A 14,761-nucleotide genomic window follows, 5' to 3' on the forward strand; every position below is an offset into this window, starting at 1 on the left:
CTAAAGTACTATAAATAGCACTCAAAGTTTATGTCCTATGTTTTAGTTTTTGTCATAAACACCACAAGAAAAAAATATAAAGCAAATGGGAAAAAAGGGAGGATGCGAGTTATGAAAAAGCAAACAGTTGATAGGAGAAGCTAAAATTGGGGGAAAAAAAATCTATAACCAGTAACATAAAGGATAATTAGGAAATGTTTAAATATATCGGGAACAAAAGAAATCAGAGGAATGGTAAAGATCCATTACTGTATAAGGCTGGTCAAATTGCCAATCATGATGAAAAAAGAAACTTCAGCAACCTGCTTGGAATTTAATGCGTTGAACTACACACAAGCCATAAAGATTGGATGTCTTTCTAAAACAAATTGTCAAAGTCAGACAGGACTCACAGATTTGGCAGACTGCTCTGTTTATTTCAGCAAAGCTTTGCTAAAATGCATTCAGAAAATGTGAGTACCATACAAGGTTCAAACCCCTTGATTTTATACAGTCAAAAGGCCAAGTTAACAAGATCAAAGGGTGTGGCAAAACTTCACATTATTAGTGTGGTTAAGTATCTTCATTTCAATATTAAGCACACAGCAATCTCCTGGCTATATCTCCCTGATTATCTGGAATTGTTTCCTGTCTAACACTTAATGTTCCTTTTCCTGTTAAACTCAGGCCCAAATTGGCTAGCACCTTGATCTGCATACCTACAATCAACATTAACATACTTTTCTTCTTTCTCTTAAAAAGACAAACAGAATTCCTTCAACTTATTCAGTTATTACAGCACAATTCATCTTTTTCTTACAGTATAATTCTTTCTACTTTCACAATCCCTCCTTTTGGTCAAGCTTCGCCTATGACCAACAATTACTGGGTTCCTTGCATTAACCGTTCTTTGTCTCTCTGTTCATCAGTGATATTTAAAATCATCAGATTAGCACTCTGGTGAGGGGACATGTCTGTGACATGTCTTGCACAGTTTTGGATACAACAGGAGATTAACTGAAAACATACAAACATTATTAAGATTCCAAATAGGATAGTCAGGGCTTCCTGAAACAACCAGTTTCCTATGCCAGAGAAATTGGACAAGTTACTTAGCCATTTTCACAGGGAACTTGGCTCTTCGTTGGAAAGGTATGCAATCTTTTTTAAGTAGCTAGCGCGATCTAGTCTATCATTGGTGTTGTCTGGTATATATACACAACATTCTTTGCCAATGAGAGCACAGGTCCCTCCTTTTGCTGCCAGCACTATATCCAATGCCTGACGGTTTTGGAGGACCACTTGTCTGATCGCTCCCGTTTCTTTGGCCAGGGCCCTTAAACTTTCTCCAGTTTCATTTGCCATGATTTCAACTACTGCTTGTAACCTCAGAAGCCTTTTTGCATGATGTATTACTCCCCCAAATGGGATAAAGGAACCACCAATAGCCTCTTCCCAAGTTAAAGGGCTTATGTGATTCACATACCATTGGGCATCCGACAAGTCCCTTCTTTTTCGCCTAAAATTACGGAGGCGTTCTCGTGGGAAGGACTCTAACACTCGGAATTGTGGGAAGAGTTGGGCGGGATAACAGATACCTGACCAGTTAACTGGTAATGTGGTATAGGCCTTTGTCCCACAGACCCAATGATGCCCTATCAAAGCCGGGAAGGGTCGGTTGCACCCCTTTGCCATATAGGTGTCTACAAAGGAGGAGTAATATCCCCCGAAGGGCACAAGGTGATTCTCCTTACGGGGAGTGGTGTTATTTGCATGGCATTGAAAGATTGTACTGTTCTCACTAGGGTGGCTGTAGCGGGAGCAGGAGAGTGATTTCCCTGTTTGATCCCAGGTTGAGAAAAAATTCATATCTCCATACCCGGTCCTCCATTTTTCAATCTTGTTTGAATAATCCCATACACCATTGGTTACAATATGCTGAAGACAACTGCTCCTCCCCAGATTCAGCCCTGTCCCATTACACACCCAACACCAGTGACCTTTTCCCTCCACCACGCTTATCCATTTAGATACATTTATTCCCACTGCTTCCCAAGTGTCATTACTGTTCCATGTCTTGTTAAATGGATGAGGTCCTCCGGTGAGGCCTGGGGAATTAAGTGGGATTGCCAAGACAGGAACACCAGCTTGTGAGTGGGCTGGGATGTGGCTGCAGACCCAGCAATTAGAGATATTAAGGGTCTGAGCGATCCATACTTGCTGGTGGATAAAAGAATTGTCATTGTCATTGTGGATTCCCCAGACCTTAAGACACCAGTAGCCGAGGAACAGGCCCCACCAGAGGCACATGCTGGAGGCAAGACCCTTTTTGGTTCTGACAACCTCAGCTGAGGGAACCGCAGTCACGGTTTTATGTCCACCAGGCAGCAGGCGCTAGGCTCACTGCTGCTTCTTCTTGGGCCTTGCTTTTGGTTGTCGTCTGCTTCAGGCAATCCTTACGCGAACGTAGGTTGTAAGGTATTGCAGGCTGTTCCTCTACGTCTTCTTCTGGAGTCAAAATTGACTCTGCGTGGTCCTGAGGCGATGACTGGTCTGCTGGGGGTGGTGCCTTCTTACACTGAGAAGCATGTATCCATGCTGCTATGCCGGATAGCTTAACAGCCGTCTGGGTAGTGAGCAGCACCTGATGTGGGCCCTTCCACCGGGGTTCCAAGGCGTGTTTTCGTTGGTGGTGTCGTATGTAGACCCAATCACCTGTCTCGAGGGTGTGGCAGGCGTCAGAGGTGGGTTCGGTTGGCCAGGCGGCTCAAACCTGTGAATGGAAGTGACTTACAGCTTGCATTAGTCCCTTGCAGTACTGTAGGAGTATACTGTGAGTCAAGTTCAAGTCTGAGACTGGAGTAATGGTAGTCATTGTTCGCATAGGGCGCCCCATAACAATTTCAAAAGGACTTAATTTATGTCTTTGGGATGGGGTGGATCGAATTTCCATAAGGGCCAATGGTAAGGCCGCTGGCCAGCTTAACCCTGTAGAGTCACAAATTTTTGCAAGCTTATTTTTTTTTTTGCATGCCATTTCGTCTTTCAACTGCACCTGCGCTCTGTGGGTGGTAGGGACAGTGCAGCAAGTGCGTGACATGTGCTGAACAAGTTGTCCAGTAAAATGTGTACAAAGTGGCAGGAATTCCTTTGTCACTGGACAAAGTGGCAGGAATTCCTTTGGCAGGCATAATATGATTTAACAAACATTTGGCAACAGACAGTGAATCAGCTTTGCGACAAGGAAAGGCTTCAATCCAGCCCGAAAATAAGCATACCATAACCAGAATGAATTCATAGCGTTGACACTTAGGCATTTGTACAAAATCAAGCTGCCAAAGCAAGAACGGTGCTTGGGGCAGGCCCCAGAACCCGTGAGCTACCTTTACAGGTTTGCCAACATTGTAGCTTTGGCAAGTGGTACAGGTGGCACAGTGGCGAGCTGCAAAAGAGCTGAAATGTGGGGCTCACCATCCTGCCTTAGTTACAGCAGAGACCATCCCCTCCTTTCCGACATGCGAAACGCCGTGTAGCAGGGCGGCCAGAGCTGGGTAGAGCGAAAAGGGGGCCACAAAGGCACCACTAGGCGAGCGTCAAAGGGAATCAGGGTGTAGAGAGCAACCCTGGGCGACCCAGGAGTCTTTTTCTGCTTCTGGGGCAGAGTCTTGGAGCAGGGTGAGGTCAGAAAGGGACGGCGGTGGTACAGAAACAGAAAGGGAACCGAGAAACGCACCTGGGGAAGGTTCTATGGCAGCATTACCCTTAGCAACATCAGTATCTGCTGTGGAGTGACCAGGGCACTTAACAATAGCTAATGCAGATGGGAGTAAAACTGCATACAGGAGAGCAGCAATGTAGGGGCCATTCTTGATAGGGGTACCAGCAGAGGTAAGGAAACCCCGAGCTTGCCAGAGGGTGCCAAAGTCATGTACAACCCCAAAAGCATATCGAGAATCAGTATAAATGGTGGCGGAGCGTCCCTCAGTCAGAAAGCAAGCGCGGGTTAGGGCAACTAGTTCAGCGACTTGTGCTGAGGTCACAGAAGGTAAAGGCGCAGCTTCTAGGGTTTCAGAGAGTGATACCACAGCGTATCCTGCGAGGAGACGACCTTGGCTATCTCTAAAGCAGGAACCGTCAGTGAATAACACAAGGTCGGAGTTAGAGACAGGGACATCAGAAAGGTCAGGGCGCGGGACGGTGACAGCAGAGACAGTTGCAAAGTCAGACAGGACTCACAGATTTGGCAGACTGCTCTGTTTATTTCAGCAAAGCTTTGCTAAAATGCATTCAGAAAATGTGAGTGCCATACAAGGTTCAAACCTCTTGATTTATACAGTCAAAAGAAAGCCAAAATTAACAGGATTAAAAGGGGGGCAAAACTTCACATAGTTAGTGTGAGGCTACTCAAGTACTCTTCATTTCAATATTAAGCACACAGCAATCTCCTGGCTATATCTCCCTGATTATCTGGAATTGTTTCCTGTCTAACACCTAATGTTTCTTTTCCTGTTAAACTCAGGCCCAAATTGGCTAGCACCTTGATCTGCATACCTACAATCAACATTAACATACTTTTCTTCTTCCTCTTAAAAAGACAAACAGAATTCCTTCAACTTATTCAATTATTACAGCACAATTCATCTTTTTCTTACAGTATAATTCTTTCTACTTTCACACCCAGGACAGGGCTCCTGGTGATTAGCACGAGTCATTAGGGATTGTGGTTTCCATGGAGCCAGGCAGGGGCCGTATCTCGCTGAGGGTCTCACTGGGACCCATCCTGCGATCCCAGGGACACTGATCCAGCCCCAGTCCCTGTGTCCCATCCTCACTCCAGGGAATTGGCTCAGCCCATGGTGTATAGACACCCTGTATAACTAGCCACAGATTCCGGCTTCCTCACACCCTCCCTGCCCCTGAGTGTCTTTGTTCCACAGATGCCCTCGTGGGCCAAGGGAAACTGCAAGATGTCTTTGTAAGTGCCCCCCAAAACTCCCCAGCTCTGTGCCTTGCCTCACCCCACACCAATGCACCATGCACCCCCTCACTGCATATGAATACCCCCTGCTGTCTGGGATCAGGACTGTCTGGTGTGTGGCTGTGTGTGTTTGTGTGCTGGTTTTGACTCATACACATAGTGACTCTCTTCCCTCCCTACCCCAGGAGCCCAACCCCAGCGCTGAGGGACTCACCTATGCCGAACTGGACCCCCCAGCGCTGCAGACTAAGCGGGGGGCCCTGTCCCCAAACCCATCCTGTATGCCGCAGTCAGCACCTGTCCTCTGCCCCCATAGAGGAAGTCACTAGATCAATGGGGCAGGGAGGATGGTCCCCAGAGAGTGATGCAGTGACAACCCCCAGAGAACAGGCTCAGCTTATGGTCTCTCCTGAATCCCTTCCCCCGCCCGCATCTGGTACTGCCCCACCCAGTCACATGCCTCACCCTCAGTCCCATGGGTACATGCCCTGGTCTCAGATTCCCTCCCCTCTCCTTGTGGGCACACACCCTGATCTCAGACCCACCCCCACGGGCCCACCCCCTGGTCTCAGACCCACCCCAATGGGCTCACCCCCTGGTCTCAGACCCACCCCAATGGGCTCACCCCCTGGTCTCAGACCCACCCCCATGGGCCCACCCCCTGGTCTCAGACCTACCCCAATGGGCCCACACCCTGGTCTCAGATCCGCCCCCATTGAAACATGCCCTGGTCTCAGATCCCCCCTGTCCCCTCCTGTCTATCTGCAATACTCACTGAGGAAGACGATGGTGAGAGCAGATGCCATAATGGGCCAGTGAGGGGCACCAGACGCACCCCTTTTCCCAGCTCCACCCAGCCTCAAATAAGGAGTTCCACTGCATCCACCACCCCTTGTTTCTCATCTGCAGGCAAAATCTCATGTGGTCACAGTTACCAGAGGTCTCTGCAAAACCGAGGAAACCCTGAAATCATCAGCCTAGCCAAATGTTCAGCAGCACCAGCTTGTCCATGTCTCTGTGGGGAGGGAGGGAGGGAGGTCGTCTTCTTTGGGGAGGGTACACTAGGCTGGGAGCCGGGTTGTCATAATCAGGAGTGCTGACCAGTGTCTGGTGACTAAGGGGTTAACCCTGTAGCTAGCCAAGTATCAGGTGGTAAGTCAATAACAATGCAAGTAGAAAATTCAAACTGAAAAACAGGGGTTTTCTCTCTCTCTTCTGTGTTTGAGAGGTAGAGTAGTCTCTTCCAAGACTGAGGGAAATGGGAGAACGGGAAGCGACTGTCTAGGAAGGAGTACGGCAGAAAGGGATCTAGGGGTTATAGTGGACCACAAGCTGAATATGAGTCAGCAGTGTGATGCTGTTGCAAAGAAAGCAAACGTGATTCTGAGATGCATTAACAGGTGTGTTGTGAGCAAGACATGACAAATCATTCTTCTGCTCTACTCTGCGCTGGTTAGGCCTCAGTTGGAGTATTGTGTCCTGTTCTGGGCACCGCATTTCAAGAAAGATGTGGTGAAATTGGAGAGGGTCCAGAGAAGAGCAACAAGACTCATTAAAGGTCTAGAGAACATGAGCTATGAAGGAAGGCTGAAAGAATTGGGTTTGTTTAGTTTAGAAAAGAGAAGATTGAGAGGCGATATGATAGTCGTTTTCAGGTATCTAAAAGTGTGTCATAAGGGGGAGGGAGAAAACTTGTTCATCTTGGCCTCTGGGGATAGAACAAGAAGCAATGGGCTTAAACTGCAGCAAGGGAGGTTTAGGTTGGACATTAGGAAAAAGTTCCTAACTGTCAGGGTTGTCAAACACTGGAATAAATTGCCCAGGGAGGTTGTGGAATCCCCATCTCTGGAGATATTTAAGAGTAGGTTAGATAGTCTATCAGGGATAGTCTAGACAGTATTTGGTCCTGCTATAGGGGCAGGGGACTGGACTCGATGACCTCTCGAGGTCCCTTCCAGCCCCAGTATTCTATGATTTTATGATTCTCTCTCCAAGAACGGATTTCTTAGAATGTGTAAGTAGGGAAAAGTTTAGCTAGTCCGTCAGGATTTGTTGTTTTCCTTGTTTGGGGATTTGGAAATAATGTCTAAGCTGTTAATTGTGTTTTTCTTTTTTCTTTGTAACCAAGTTTTAGCCCATGGGGTTTCCCTGAGTATCTTTATCAATTTGGTGGCTCTTTCCATCTAACCACTTTACTGTGCTTGCTACTGTAGTTTTATTTTGATAATAAAGAATTGTTGTATCTTGTAATTAACTGGGATTGGTTGATTGTTGTGTCCTTAGGACTCAGTGCCTACTTACAAGGGCAGAGTTCATTGTTGTCTGTGAATCTCCTGTTTTCCCAACTCCAAGTAAAACAGAGCTTGGGGCATGGGGAGAGTTTTACCTTAGGTAGGAGGTTTCCCACGTGATCTCTTCCCTGGTTTTCTTGGATTTACTTGGGTGGTGGCAGCGGATTCCCCAAAATCTGGGTATTAGGATTTTTTTAGGGGGGGGGGTTCTACCAGAGCCTGCAGAGGCAAGATTTTGGAGTGCTTTTGAGGGACCCACTTCTGCATTCATCATGCCAGAGTTGGGGACAGCCTTGACACAGATGTGTACAGGATCTGAAATTCAGTCTTTGACTGACCATTTAAAGGAAGGTGTCATAAGGCATGTGCGTGAGGGGGCAGAGTTAAGGGTGTTTGGGAAACAGTAGGTGGCATTTCTTGGTTCCGGAGAGTTTGACTATTCAAAGCCTACTGCTTAGCCTGCAATCCTGCCCATGTGCAACATGAGCCCTGGCACCATGAGAAGAACAGGTGTGATGGGGAGAAAAGCAGGTGTGATGGGTTTGCTGCTCTTTACTGCATAGCTGAGTGGGGATGGCAACTTTGCAGCTTTACACTCTTGCGCAATGCCGTTATTCCTGAAAATAATCGGCGTAACAGCATCGCGCAAGAGGGTTTTTCTTGCACAGAAAGGGGCAGTGCAGACAGCTCCTACTGGCGCAAGAGCCTCTTCTGCAAAAAAGGTGGCTCATTAGGCGATATTCCACGCTTAGCCTCATTTGCATGTTTCTCAGGCAAGAAGCCGCGAGTGCAGACATAGCCTGACTCAGCCAGCCGCGAGTGCAACAGGGCCTCATTTATCCCATCAAATGCAGAGGGGCCAGATCAGATCAGCACAAATCCAGATTCTCTGGGGAACGGGGCAGTGCAAGGCTGCAGCGCCACCTAGCGGCCACAGGAGGAATTGCCGGCCCTTGTCCCTGTGTGTGCTGGTTGGGAGGTTCCCATGGAAAGCAGCACAGTAGAAGGTTGGAAATAAAGGGCTCTAGTGCCCCCCCAGGAGTGTGTGGCCCCAAGGACCATACGAGAAGGGGCTTTCGCCCTGAAGCGGGTTCCCCCAGGGCCAACGGGCCAAGTGTGGATGTGACCTGTGGGCCCATGAGAAGGGGAATGATGTTGGTCTCCAAGGGAGGGGAACACCTGGCCTGGGGCAAGTCCCTTCAGCTGAGCCTGCCCAGAGATGCTCTCAGCATCTGTATCGTTCTGCAGCTGGCGGGGGGGGGGGGGGAAGAGAGGGGGAGGGAAGGGGCTGTCTTTGTGTTGCTGGGGGAGGCTTATGAGCCTGGCTCCCCACAGCAGGTCTAAGGGCTGCCCAGGCCCAACCAGGATCTGCAAACAGAAAGGGCTTGGTTCTTAGCTGTTACATGGGAGTCCTAGTTCCCAACCTCCTCCTCTAACCCTTAGTCCCCACTCCCCTCCCAGAGCTGGGACCAAGGCCAAATGTGCCTGACTACTAGCTTACTCCTGCCAGGTAGCCAGCAGCTGCACAAACACAGCTTATGTCCCTCTCTAGGGGCCTAGCCACACACCCACTGGCAGCTCAGTGGGCAAGGTTTATGTGGCACATGGGAAAGTCCCTGAGTCTCTCCTGGTTGGTGACCCATTGGGTTGAATGGAATTTCTCTTGCTCCCATTTTCTTTTGAACCTGGCTGATTTAATTCACAGGCTGACTAAAGACCCTTAGAACCAAGCGTTACAGCGTAAAGCCGCCAACACCGCTCAGCTATGGTGCAAGGGGCAGTGAACCCAGGTGTTCCCCTTCATGCCCATTCCTCGCATGGTGCCAGGGCTTGTGTTGCACGTGGGCAGGTTTGCAAGCTGAGCAGGAGGCTTTAAAGAATCAAAGCCTCCAAAGCCAGGAAATGCCACTTACTGTTCCCTAAACACCCTTAACTCTGTCCCTTCACTAACAGGCCTCACAACAGCTTCCTTTAATTGCATGATCACTTCCTGATTTTATTTACATGAGTCACCAACCACTTGGATCTAGAAACAAAGAAAGGGGGAGGGGAATCGTCATGGAAATAATGGTCAGTCCATGATTGAATTTCAGAACCTGTGGTCTCCTGGCTCCCCACAGACAGAGGAGACTTCCCTTTCTCCCCACAGGGATACGGACAAGCTGGAGCTGCAGGACACTGAGCCAGGCTGATCATTTCCTCGGTTTTGCAAAGACCTCTAATTAACTGTGATTGCACGAGATGTCGCCTGCCGATAAGAGGCAAGGGATACCAGAAGAGATGAAATATTATTGACTTCCTGTAGCTGCAACCACCAGCTGAGTACCTTATTTGAGGAGGGGTGGAGCTGCGCATTAGGGGATCGGTGGTACCCTTCACTGTCCCATTATGGGATCTACTCTCACCATCCTTTTCCTCGGTGAGTATTGCAGAGAGCCAGGGGCATGCGCCTGTGGCGAGATCTGAGACCAGGGCATGTGCCCATTGGAGGTAAACTGAGGCATGTGTCCAATGGGGAGGGTATGGGTCTGAGCGGCTGGATGCGGCAGAACCAGCTGCAGGAGGGTTATGGGGAGACCATAAGCCGAGCCTATTCTCCCATGACAACTTGCTTTACTTAAGAACCTTGGGTGAGGGACCTTGTCAGAGGCTTTCTGGAAATCTAAATGCACTATCTCCACTGCATCCCCCTTGACCACATGATAGTTGACTCCCTTAAAGAACTCTGGCTATTAGTAAGGCATGATTTCCCTTTACAGACACCATGTTGACTTTCCCCAACAAATTATGTTCATCCATATGTCTGACAATTTTATAATTGTCACAGACTGGCCTGACTGCATCCAAGCACACCGAGGTGGGGCAGAGTCCCTGGTCCCATGGTGCAGTGGGGGGAAACTGAGGCACAGAACAAGGCAGGGTCACCCAAAAGGTGCAGAGTGAGCCAAGGGTGCACCCCACATTAACATGCCCATCCCAGGACCCCGCTCCTCTACCCTCTCCTCTGCTCCCAGTGGACATGCCTAACGTACACATTGCGGCTGCAGTGCGGGCATTTTGCTCAAGAACAACTGTTCTTGTGCAAAAACTTGTGGCACGTCTACACTGCACATGAATTTTTGCGCAAGTAAATTTGCAGTGAATCATCAGAAAAGAGGGCTTCTTGCACAAGAGTTATTCCTCTCCCCACGAGGAATAAGCCCCTTTTGTGCAAGAGCTGTTGTGCAAGAAGGCAGCGTGGACAGGCTCCAGGGGCTTCTTGAGCAAGACACTTTTATGGCTAATATGGCCATCAGAGCTTTCTTGCACAAGAAAGCATTCAACTGCGATGGACACTCTTGTACAAAAGCACATGGCAGGGTGGAGGCGCTCTTGCACGAGACCTTTTGCGCAAGAACTCCTGCGTGAAACAGTTCTCGTGCAAGAAGCCTGCAGTGTAGGGCAGGGAGCAGCCTGTGGGGCTACTGGAGCTGCTGGCCGCAGGATACCCAGTCAGGGAGTGGGGGGCACCCCTAGGAATGGCTCAAACTTCCCAGAGGGGTGGCTAGAGGCAGGACATTTGCCTGGCAGGGTGAGGTGGGGGGGCAGTGACCTCACAGTGGCTTTGGGCAGCCCTCAGCATATGAGGCAAAGGGCAGGTGGGGAGGTGGTGACCTCACAGAGGGACCCACATCTCAGGCTGATAAAGGGGGGGGCGGGCCCAGGGGACTTTGGAGACCCCCGGTTGCTTTAGCTCTGGTGCGTCTCCTCCTCACGGTTCCTTTGTGCTCTGTGAGTTCCACATCCCGACACCTTTGTGCAAAAGGTAAGAGCCCCCAGGGGTTTGGATCCCGCCCGGGGCCGGCTGGGTTCCTCCATCCCGCCCGCATTTCTGCTCTGTTCTTACCTCTTCTGTGCCCTTCCCCTGCTGCCCACCCCCCCAGCTTGTGACACAACAGACAAGCTGAGGGATGGGGTGAGATTTGCAGGAGCCCGTGGAGCGGGGGATGCAGCCCCCGTTGTGGGGACTGGGGAAGTGGGGCTGGAACAGGTCTATGCTGGTGTCTTTCAGAAGAAAGCTCCACCCCCCACAGCTTAGACTCGCCCCTGATTGGCTGAGCAGGGGCTGTTGATGGGTAGGAGACTCAGGGTATGTCTACACTACAGAGTTAGTTCGAACTAACTTAGTTCGAATTAGTTAATTCGAACTAAGCGAATTCGAACTAACGCGTCTAGAACTAAAAACTAGTTCGAATGAGCGTTTTGCTAATTCGAACTAGCATGTCCACATTTAGTGGACCCTGAACAGGGCTTAAGGATGGCCGGAAGCAGTGCCGGCAGGGCATCAGAGGAGGACTTAGAGCGTGGAGATGCTGTCTCAGGCTAGCCGAGGGCTGCGCTTAAAGGGTCCCGAGCCCCACCCCGGACAGACAGTTCTCAAGAGTGCCCCGCTTGCAAAGCACTCCTGGCTTGGAGTGCCCGGAGTGCCCACACTGGGCACATCACAGCACTCGGCCATGAGCCCGGCTGCACTTGCCGCAGGCTGCCATCTGGGGAGAGGGGGCAATTGGGGGGCTGCAGGAGAGCTTCCACCCCCAGAAGCCCACAGAGCCAGCCCAGTCCTCCCCATCGGGGGCTCGTACCCCATTCCTCCCTCACCTCCTTCCACTTACCCTTCCCTAGCCCCCCTTCTTATTGATGTACAAAATAAAGATAACGTTTCTTCCAACATTGACTCTGTCTTTATTGAACAAAACTGGGGGAGACTGGGAAAAGGAGGTGGGAGAGGGGAAGAGAAAGGCTGGGAGAGGGGAGGGCAACTAACATGATCAGGGGTTGGGAACAGGTCCCAGATGAAGAGAGGCTACAGAGACTGGGACTGTTCAGCTTAGAAAAGAGGAGACGGAGGGGGGACAGGATAGAGGTCTCTAAAACCAGGAGTTGGGTGGAGAGGGTGCATTCAGAAAAGTTCTTCTTGAGTTCCCATAAAGAAGGACTAGAGGACACCAGAGGAAAGGAATGGGTAGCAGGCTTCAAACTAGTAAGAGAAAGTTAAGTATCAGAGGGGTAGCCGTGTTAGTCTGAATCTGCAAAAGCAACGAGGAGTCCTGTGGCATCTTATAGACTAACTGAAGTGTAGGAGCATAAGCTTTCGTGGGCAAAGACCCACTTTGTCAGATGCATGTAGTGTAAATTTCCAGAGGCAGGAATAAATATGCAGGCCAGGATCAGGCTGGAGATGACGAGGTGGATCCAGTCAAGGAGGATGAGGCCCACTTCTAGCAGCTGATCTGGAGGTGTGAATTCCAAGAGAGCAGAAGCTGCTTTTGTAGTTAGCAAGCCATTCACAGTCTTTGTTTAATCCACAGTTGATTGTGTGAAACTTAAAGATGAACTGTAGCTCCGCAGTTTCTCTTTGAAGTCTGGTCCTGAAGTTTTTTTGCTGCAGGATGGCTACTTTTAGATCTGCAATAGTGTGTCCAGGAAGATTGAAGTGTTCCCCTACAGGTTTTTGTATGTTGCCATTCCTAATATCAGATTTGTGTCCATTGATTCTTTTACGTAGGGACTGTCCTGTTTGGCCGATGTATATAGCAGTGGGTCATTGTTGGCACATGATGGCCTATATTACGTTGGTGGATGTGCAGGAGAATGTAGCAGTGAGAGTATGGCTGATCTGGTTAGGTCCTGTGATGGTGTTGCTGGTGTATATATGTGGGCAGAGTTGGCAGCGAGGTTTGTTGCAAGGATTGGTTCGTGAGTTGGAGTGATTATGGTGCGTTGTGTAGTTGCTGGTGAGAATCTGCTTCAGGTTGGCGGGTTGTGTGTGGGCAAGGGCCGGCCTATCTCCCAAGGCAAATAGTTAACCTGTAGAATTCCTTGCTGCAGGAGGCTGTGAAGGCTACAACTGGAACAGAGTTCAAAGGGAAGGGAGATCAAGTCATGGAGGTTGGGTCCATGGAGTAGTCTTAGCCAGAGGGTAGGAGTGGTGTCCCTGCCCAAGGTTTGTGGAAGGCTGGAGAGGGATGGCACGAGACAAATGGCTTGGTCGCTGTCTTCGGTCCATCCCCTCCAGGGTCCCTAGGGTTGGCCGCTGTCGGCAGACAGGCTACTGGGCTAGATATACCTTTGGTCTGACCCAGGACGGCCATTGTAAGCTCAGGTCTCAGGGTCGGGGGTCTCAGTGGACCCCCTTGATATTCATGCAAACCTGCTCCTGGGTGGCCAGGCTGGCAGCTCTCCTGCCCTAGCCGGCCACTTTCCTGTGACCTAGTGCGGAGGTCGTGGACGAGGTCCACGATATCCGCACTAGCCCAGCTGGGTGCCCGCCTCTTGCGGTCCCGGGCAAGCTCCCGGGAGCCGCCAGTCTGGTCCCAGGAAGAGGGGGTGGGCTGGGGGACATCGGGTGGGTGGCTCTGTGCCGTGCCAGGTGCAGGGTCTGCTAGCTGGGTGCTGGCAGGCTTGCACCTGGCACGGGCACCGTAGCCAGCCCGTGCCCCTTTAAGGGGTCTGGGGCCTGGAGGGGGGCAATAGAGTTTCTCTGGTGTTGGCCAGAGTGCCCACAAGGGAAACCTGGGGAGGGCTAGCCTCCCACTAGTTCGAATTAAGGGGCTACACAGCCCTTAATTCAAACTAGTAAGTTCGAACTAGGCTTAATCCTCGTAAAATGAGGATTTCCTAGTTCGAACTAAGCGCTCCGATAGTTCGATTTAAATTGGAACTAGCAGAGCACTAGTGTAGCGCCTAGGAATGTTAGTTCGAACTAACATTGTAGTGTAGACATACCCTCAGGTCCTTGCAGTGTCTGTGCAAGACCGAGGCGATAAGCAAGGGGCCATTTGGGGGCTGGGGGCAGTCGCTCTGGGGAGCGGGAATCCCTGGATTTCGCTCTTCAGGCTGCGCCCCAAGCTCCCCTTTGCTCCTCTCATTTGCAGAATGGCCAAGCGCTTCAGACAATTCTTTAAGAACACCCTGAAGATGGCCCCAGGGCCGGTGGGAAGCAGCTCCTCCGTCCCCCCGGGCGGGGATGCTGAATCCCACCAGCTCGGGGCGACTCGCCCACCGGCCAGGCCCACCCGGACCTGGCTCCAGAGGCGGCTGGGCAGGCGGGACCCAGCCCAGCGGGGCAGCCGGGTAGGGTGGCTCTGGGGCCTGCTCCTCTGTGGAGAGAAACATCTGCCCCGGGAGCCCAGCCCCCATTACCACCAGGGGGCATCGCCCTGCCCGGCCCCCGGGGACCTGCCAGTCTCCGGGAGCCCCCAGCCCGTCGCTCCCCGCACCAGCCCCTGCAGCTGTGGGTCCAGGTCCGTCAGCAGCAGCGCCTGGGCCTCCAGCTGCAGCCGGGCCACCTCGCGCAGCCGCTCAGACCCAGGTGAGGGGCCGTGAACACGCTGGGCCCAGTGGCTCACCCAGTACCCGGGGGGGGTTGGAGAGGGGCAGCCCCAGTGTCTGCCCCGCAGCCAGGGCAATGGATGGGGGCGGGCTGCTTGGCTCTCTTGTTCCTGGTGGGGGCTCTGCTGAGGGCGTTGGCAGA

General features: G+C 51.1%; 1 pseudogene; it reads right to left on the reverse strand.

Moving 5' to 3' along the window:
* Positions 1-449: 449 nt before the first annotated feature.
* LOC149523290 (uncharacterized) lies at positions 450-3,075 on the reverse strand (annotated as a pseudogene).
* Positions 3,076-14,761: the final 11,686 nt, after the last annotated feature.

This window comes from Pelodiscus sinensis, chromosome 18 (genome assembly GCF_052426305.1).
Source record: "Pelodiscus sinensis isolate ZL-2025 chromosome 18, ASM5242630v1, whole genome shotgun sequence".
NCBI lineage: Eukaryota > Metazoa > Chordata > Testudines > Trionychidae > Pelodiscus > Pelodiscus sinensis.